This window comes from Giraffa tippelskirchi, chromosome 9 (genome assembly GCF_054371585.1).
Source record: "Giraffa tippelskirchi isolate mGirTip1 chromosome 9, T2T-mGirTip1v1.2.pri, whole genome shotgun sequence".
In the NCBI taxonomy this organism is placed as follows: domain Eukaryota; kingdom Metazoa; phylum Chordata; class Mammalia; order Artiodactyla; family Giraffidae; genus Giraffa; species Giraffa tippelskirchi.
In genome coordinates this window covers 164255985-164262945 of record NC_137283.1, presented here as the reverse complement: position 1 = coordinate 164262945, position 6961 = coordinate 164255985, and positions in this window count along the sequence as shown.

Genomic DNA, 6961 nt, shown 5'->3' with positions numbered 1-6961 from the left:
GGTCCTCACTCTGGTCCTCGGACCTTCCTTTGCTCTATTTTCAGGGGCTTTTCCCTTTCTTGTCTTTTAGCCACCATCATTCTGGACTCCTTTTTCCTATTCTAACTACCTAACAGTAGTATGTGTACTGAGACCATCTAGATGTACAAGCTGAATTTAGAATAGGCAGAGGAACCAGAGATCAAATTGGCAACATTCATTGTATCATAGAAAAAAAGCAAGATAATTCCAGAAAAACATTTAGTTCCCTGCTTCATTGACTATGCTAAAGCCTTTGACTGTGTGGATCGCAACAAACTGGAAAATTCTTAAAAATATGGGAATACCAGACCACCTGACCTGTCCTCTGAGAAACCTATATGCAGTACAAGAAGCAACAGTTAGAACTGAATATGGAACAGCAGACTGTTTCAAAATTGGGAAAGAAGTACGTAAAGGCTGTATATTGTCACCCCGACTATTTAACTTATACACAGCGTACATCATGTGAAATGCCAGGCTGGATGAAGCTCAAGACAGAATCAAGATTGCTGGGAGAAATATCAACAACTTCAGTTGTGCAGAGAATACCACTCTAATGGCGGAAAGCGAAGTGAAACTAAAGAACCTCTTGATGAAAGTGAAAAAAGAGAGTGCAAAAGCTGTTTTAAAACTCATCATTCAAAAAACTAAGATCATGCCATCCATTCCCATCATTTCATGGCAAATAGTTGGGAAAAAAGTGGAAACAGTAACATATTTTATTTTCTTGGGCTCCAAAATCACTGCAGATGGTGACTGCACCCATGAAATTTTAAAAAAATTGCTTTTTGGAAGAAAAGCCATGACAAACCTAGACAGCATATTGAAAAGCAGAGACATCATTTTGCAGACAAAGGTCCGTCTAGCCAAAGCTACGGTTTTTCCACTAGTCATGTACGGATGTGAGAGCTGGACCGTAAAGAAGGCTGAGTGCCAAAGAACTGATGCTTTAGAATTGTCATACTGAAGAAGACTCCTGAGAGTCCCTTGGACTGCAAGGAGATCAAACCAGTTGTGAAATGAAAATAGCTCCTGCCATATTAATAAATATGAAATGTCAGCCATTAGCGATTTCTGCCTCCATATATGAATGAGGGCTCCCCAAACTGAGATCCAGTGGGTGCTTCCACCCTCCACGGCGATTGCTGAGGAGCTGGGAATACAAGAAGTAAGGGGAACAAGAAAGCAGGATTGGCCCCAGATACCTGAGGTTTAAATGAAAGGAATTAATTCAATGAGCCCAGAGGCTTGCATTTTCCCATAGGTAGAGTGCTAAATTGGAGAAGGCAATGGCAACCCACTCCAGTACTCTTGCCTGGCAAATCTCATGGATGGAGGAGCCTTGTAGGCTGCAGTCCATGGGATCACTGAGTCAGACACGACTGAGCGACTTCACTTTCACTTTTCACTTTCATGCATTAGAGAAGGAAATGGCAACCCACTCCACTGTTCTTGCCTGGAGAATCCCACAGACGGGGGAGCCTGGTGGGCTGCTGTCTATGGGGTCGCAAGAGTCGGACACGACTGAAGTGACTTAGCAGCAGCAGAGTGCTAAATTCCTTAACTTGATACCTGATCTTTGATGTTCAGACTGCCTGCTCCCTTTATTGCAAACTTGTATATAGCCTGACTTCCCCTCCTGCCACCTTGGAGCAGTTTTCTCAGAGCTACTGAGATGCTGTCTCCTGGGCTCAGAGTCCTAAATATTCCCGCCAAATAAATTAACTGTCTGCTTTCAGGTTGCCACTATATTTTTTAGTTGACACAGCCAATCCTAAAGGAAATCAAGCCTGCATATTCATAGGAAGGACTGACGCTGAAGCTGAAGCTCCAATACTTTGGCCACCTGATGCGGAGAGTCAACACACTGGAAAAGACCCTGATGCTAAGGGAGATTGAGGGCAGGAGGAGAGGGGGTCGACAGTTAGATGGCATCACCAACTCAATGGACATGAGTCTGAGCAAACTCTGGGAGATAGTGAAGGACAGAGAAGTCTGGTGTGCTCCAGTCCACAGGGTGGCAAAGAGTTGGATGCAACTTAGTGACTGAAAAACAACAACAAAAAGGTGGACAGCGTTGAACAAGACAACGTCCCAGGTCCAGATACAGGTTTAGGTTTGAAAACTTGTACAATTTGGAGGTCTCTCACTAAGAACCAGAACAAAAACCCACGAAGGCAAAATGAGAGACAGGGTTTGGAGCCCCATGTGTTATGGAAGGCAGGTAGCTAGGTAAGAGCAGAGAAATAGGGCAGGGGCCAGGTGGCAGGAAATCACGCCTCTTGTAGACAGCTGGGGTACTTGGGCAGACAAAGGAAAGCAAGAACCTTCAGACCAACAGGAAACAGGGTGATAAGGGTCTGAGTAGCAGACAAAGAGAAGTTGAGGAAGAAATATCAATAACCTCAGTTATGCAGATGATACCATTCTTATGGCAGAAAACGAAGAGGAACTAAAGAGCCTCTTGATGAGGGTTAAAGAGGAGAGTGAAAAAACTGGCTTAAAACTCAACATTCAGAAAACGAAGATCATAATACCTGGTCCCGTTACTTCATGACAAATAGATGGGGAAACAATGGAAACAATGACAGAATTTATTTCTTGGGCTCCCAAACCACTGCGGATGGTGACTGCAGCCAAGAAATTAAAGAAGCTTGCTCCTTGGAAGAAAAACTATGACCAACCTAGACAGCATATTAAAAAACAGAGACATTACTTTGATGACAAAAGTCTGTCTAGTCAAAGCTATGGTTTTTCCAGTAGTCATGTATGGATGTGAGAGTTGGACCATAAAGAAGGCTGAGCACCAAAGAATTGATGCTTTTCAACTGTGGTGTTGGAGAAGACTCTTGAGAGTCCCTTGGACTGCAAGGAGATCAAACCAGTCAATTCTAAAGGAGATCAGTCCTGAATATTTATTGGAAGGACTGAGGCTGAAGTGGAAGCTCCAAGACTTTGGCCACCTGATGCGAAGAACTGACTCATTTGAAAAGACTCTGATGCTGGGAAAGATTGAAGGCGGGAGGAGAAGGGGACGACAAAGGATGAGATGGTTGGATGGCATCACTGACTCAATGGACATGAGTTTGAGCAAGCTCTGGGAGTTGGTGATGGACAGAGAGGCCTGGTGTGCTGCAGTGCATGGGGTCGCAAAGAGACTGAACAGCAGCAAGCAGACAAAGAAAGGTGGGGAAAGGCGGGAATCACCCCAGCCCGGCAGTAACCTTTGGCTCATTGTGCTCTCAGTATAATAAGATTAGTCTTGCCGATAAGAAGGCTCACCAGGCACTGACGCCATGATACTTCTGATCTAGGCTAAATGGGAACAGAAATCCCTGCTGTGATTGGGAAAATGGAGTGGGGATGAAAATCAGGGAAGACAAGCCCCAGACTCCTCCTTCCCCAGTGACTGTTCGCCCCTTCCTTTGTGTATCCCTTATAACCGGCTTCCTAAGAAGGCTGGTGTGCAGCCCCTCCTCACTTGCCTGCCTGCGCTCCATCTGAGAGTGTATCATTGCTTAAATAAACTCTCAGGTTACTTTCTTAACCCCTCTGCTTTGTCTCCGAATTCTTTCATGATGCAAAAAGAATCTCAAATTCACTGGTAAGGCATGCAAGCGAGGGGCTGAGCCCTCATCAGCTTCCTGGTGTATACACCTGGGGGTGGGGTGGGGGAAGGGGTGGAGAGCAATGGACAGGAAGCTCAAAGGTGATGAAGGAAGCCTTGCTGCAAATGAACCAGGTGAGGCAGTGGCAAGGCACCAGTGGTGACAATGCTGAATTTTATCTGAGCCTGTGGTCCTGGAGCACAGCAACGGTTAAAAAGTCCCCCTGCCCCTCGTGTTCCAGGAAACAGCTCACTGCAAGGACTCAGATTCGTTTCCTGAATACCCCCGCCCCCCCACCTTACCGGGGACAAGGCCAGACAGGGACCCTCCGAGTTCCCATTCTTGGCCTCACTTTTGTTCTCTCACTGGTCACTGGGAACCGGAAGTTTATTGACCAAGCTTAGTTTCGGCTTCTCTCCTTCCTTCAGCCTCACCCGGAGCAGGCAGGCACCCCTCTCCTGAGCTCAGGCGCCTCCGGGAAGAACCTTCTCTGGCCGCCTCGCCGAGGAAGCCACCCTCTCAGCCCACTGCCCGCCGAGCTTGTTTCTCGCTGTGTTTCCTCCTCTCTGTAAAGAAACCCCTTTTGTCCAACCCTTGAGAAGCTTGCAGCTCCTCAAGTCAGCGCTTTCTCCTGTTACTAGAGTCCGTCTCCGCTCACCCCTCACTCCCCACAGGGTCCTCAAGAATAGAATTCTGTCCAAGTCAGATTCTCTTCTTATCCAGCTGTGGTCAGGAAGGGCCTCCCCGAGGAGCGGAGACTGACGCGGATGGACTGTGGTTGGAGGGAGGACTAGGAATCATGGGATGCAGGTTTGTTACAAGAAGCGGATCTTTTTAGCCTACAAGAGAAGGAGGGCAGAATGGTGGGGCTTGCCCAGGTTGTCAAGAGGAGGTGGCTAAAGGAGCCCAGAAAATGTAAGAAGTTGGAGAAATGGGGGAGGGGGAGACCAGAAAGGCATGACGCTGCTTCAGTGCACAGAGGAGCCCACGCGTTCCTCCCACAGATGCTGTTTATCGAGCACCTACTGTTTGCCATCTACCGTGCCAGGCCGTGGGGACTCAGTGGTGAGTAAACTAGGTATGGCTGTTGACGTGCTGTCTACAGGGAAAGCCACACGAGTGGAGTAATCACATGCATTCTATTTCAAACAGTGGTGAGGGCGCTGTGGTGAGTGGCGGGGAGCAGGACATACTACCCTGCACCTAGACATGGTAGAGGGCCCTGAGGGAGCCACAGTTTCTCACTAGGTAAATACGAATGTGGTGCGGGGACGGAGGGAGTGGAGCGCCTTAGGGGAGACCGTGGCTGAGGAAGGACAAGGCCAGCGTTGGCGGGGCAGAGCCAGGGCCTCTGGACCGGATGCCCACAGTGAGCTAGTCCACAGAGCGGGTGGGGCCTGAGCAGACAAAGAATTCTGATGCTCATTCAGAGATGAATGGGGAGGACTTCTTTGGGGTCCAGTGATTTAAACTCCATGCTCACAACGCAGGAGGCACAGGTTCAACCCCCGGTCAGGGAACTTGATGCAAGTGAGGGGCCATCCACATGATGGCAAGAAAAGCTGTCCTGCCAAATGCTGATGCTATTTGCCTGAGAGTGATAGGATGACTCATTCCCCCTTTATTTCTAGGGATTTCCATGGAGCTCCCTCCTTTGGCCACCTGATGCAAAGAGCCAACTCATTGGAAAAGACCCTGACGCTAGGAAAGATTGAGGGCAGGAGGAGAAGGGAGCAACAGAGGATGAGATGGTTGGATGGCATCACTGACTCGATGGACATGAGTTTGAGCAAACTCCGGGAGTTGGTGACGGACAGGGAAGCCTGGTGTGCTGCAGTCCCTGGGGTCAAAAAGAGTCAGACACGACTGAGCAACAGAACCACAACGACCAGTGGTTAAAACTCTGTTTCCATTGCAGGGGGCAAGGGTTCGATTCCTGATTGGGAAACCAAGATCCCAATTGCCATACGGCTGGAAAACAAAACCAAACAATAACAACAGTAAAAAAAGATCAACCAGAAGACCCATACAATTTTTCCAGGGTAGTGACCTGATTAGATCCGCACCTGACTGTAGAACCACTGTTGCCAAGTTCGTGGGCCTGAGGCAGTGAGGCCAAACAAACCCAAACGCGGCAGTTTGGAGCAGAGAAATGTGTATTGCAGGACCAAGAAAGGAGAACAGGCTTTTGGCTTGTGCTCAAAAAACCCAAACTCTCCAGTGGTTTTTGGGGAAGAATTTTTATAGGCAAATGTATAGGCTGCAGAGTGTGTGAGTTCTTCTCTTTGGTTGTTGGTGAGGTAACAGGGCGGTGTGCCAAGGATTGTGTGCTCAGCCTGAAGTTACCATCCTTCACCTGCGTGGGGGCCTTAATTCCTGCAGAAGATATCAACATGTATCTGTTTCCCTCGAGGCAGGGCTAGGACCGCTTTATCACTGCCCTTCTGTTTAACTGCTTTCCCTTTGTTTCTGCTCTCCCTCAGTTCCCTGGTGACTGCCTGGATCTGCCCTCTGGAGCTCAGGGAAGGTCTAGCAGGCTGAAGCTTTAGCTACAAACAAGAAATGGGGGACATGAAACGCTATTGTGGCTGGGAGGGCCTCCCGCGGCCCCACTTGCTTTGACCGCTTCTTGGCAGCAGAGTGGACAGAGAAGAGGGACAGAGCCACAGAGATCCAGGGGACCAAGCACTGTCTGCGGGTAGGAGGTCACTGCCCTCTTTGAGGATGTAGTTCCTGAGGACACAGCGAAAGGAATGTGGACTAAAGGCCTGAGCTGCAGGTGGCAGAGGCAGGAAGGTGGTCATTTGGGAGTCTGCTGCCTCCTCCACCGCCTCCCTGCCCGCCTCCCTCCCTCCATCGCCCACTGCTTGAGCACTGCTGTGTGGAGCTTCACTTCCCAGGTTCTTAGGACTAAGGACACCAGCTGTCTGGCTGGTGGTAGGTGCAAGGTCACAGCCTTGATTTTCTATTGGTCTGATCTCAAGGAAGCCTGATGGTCAGGCTCAGCTTCGAAGGTCCTGCTCTTCCATGTCCCAGAAGAGCTGCAAACGGTGGAGCCCATGGGAATGGGGCAGAGAGAAACGGAATGGAGTGGGGTTACCTAGGGGCGCCCTGTGTCGTCTTGGAGCTGGACAGACAGGACTGTCTGGGGGTCAGGGGCTGCCCCTAAGGGGCCCTGTGGTGGGGAGGACACGTGAGACGAGTCTCTCCGCCTGCCTGGGTCGCCAGGGTCCCAGCTCCTTGAACACAACCCGGTCTCGACGTAGCAGCCTTTCCTGCGGCCCCGCGGCGCGGTCTCCGCACGCCTGTCACACACCTTGACGGACTGGCCA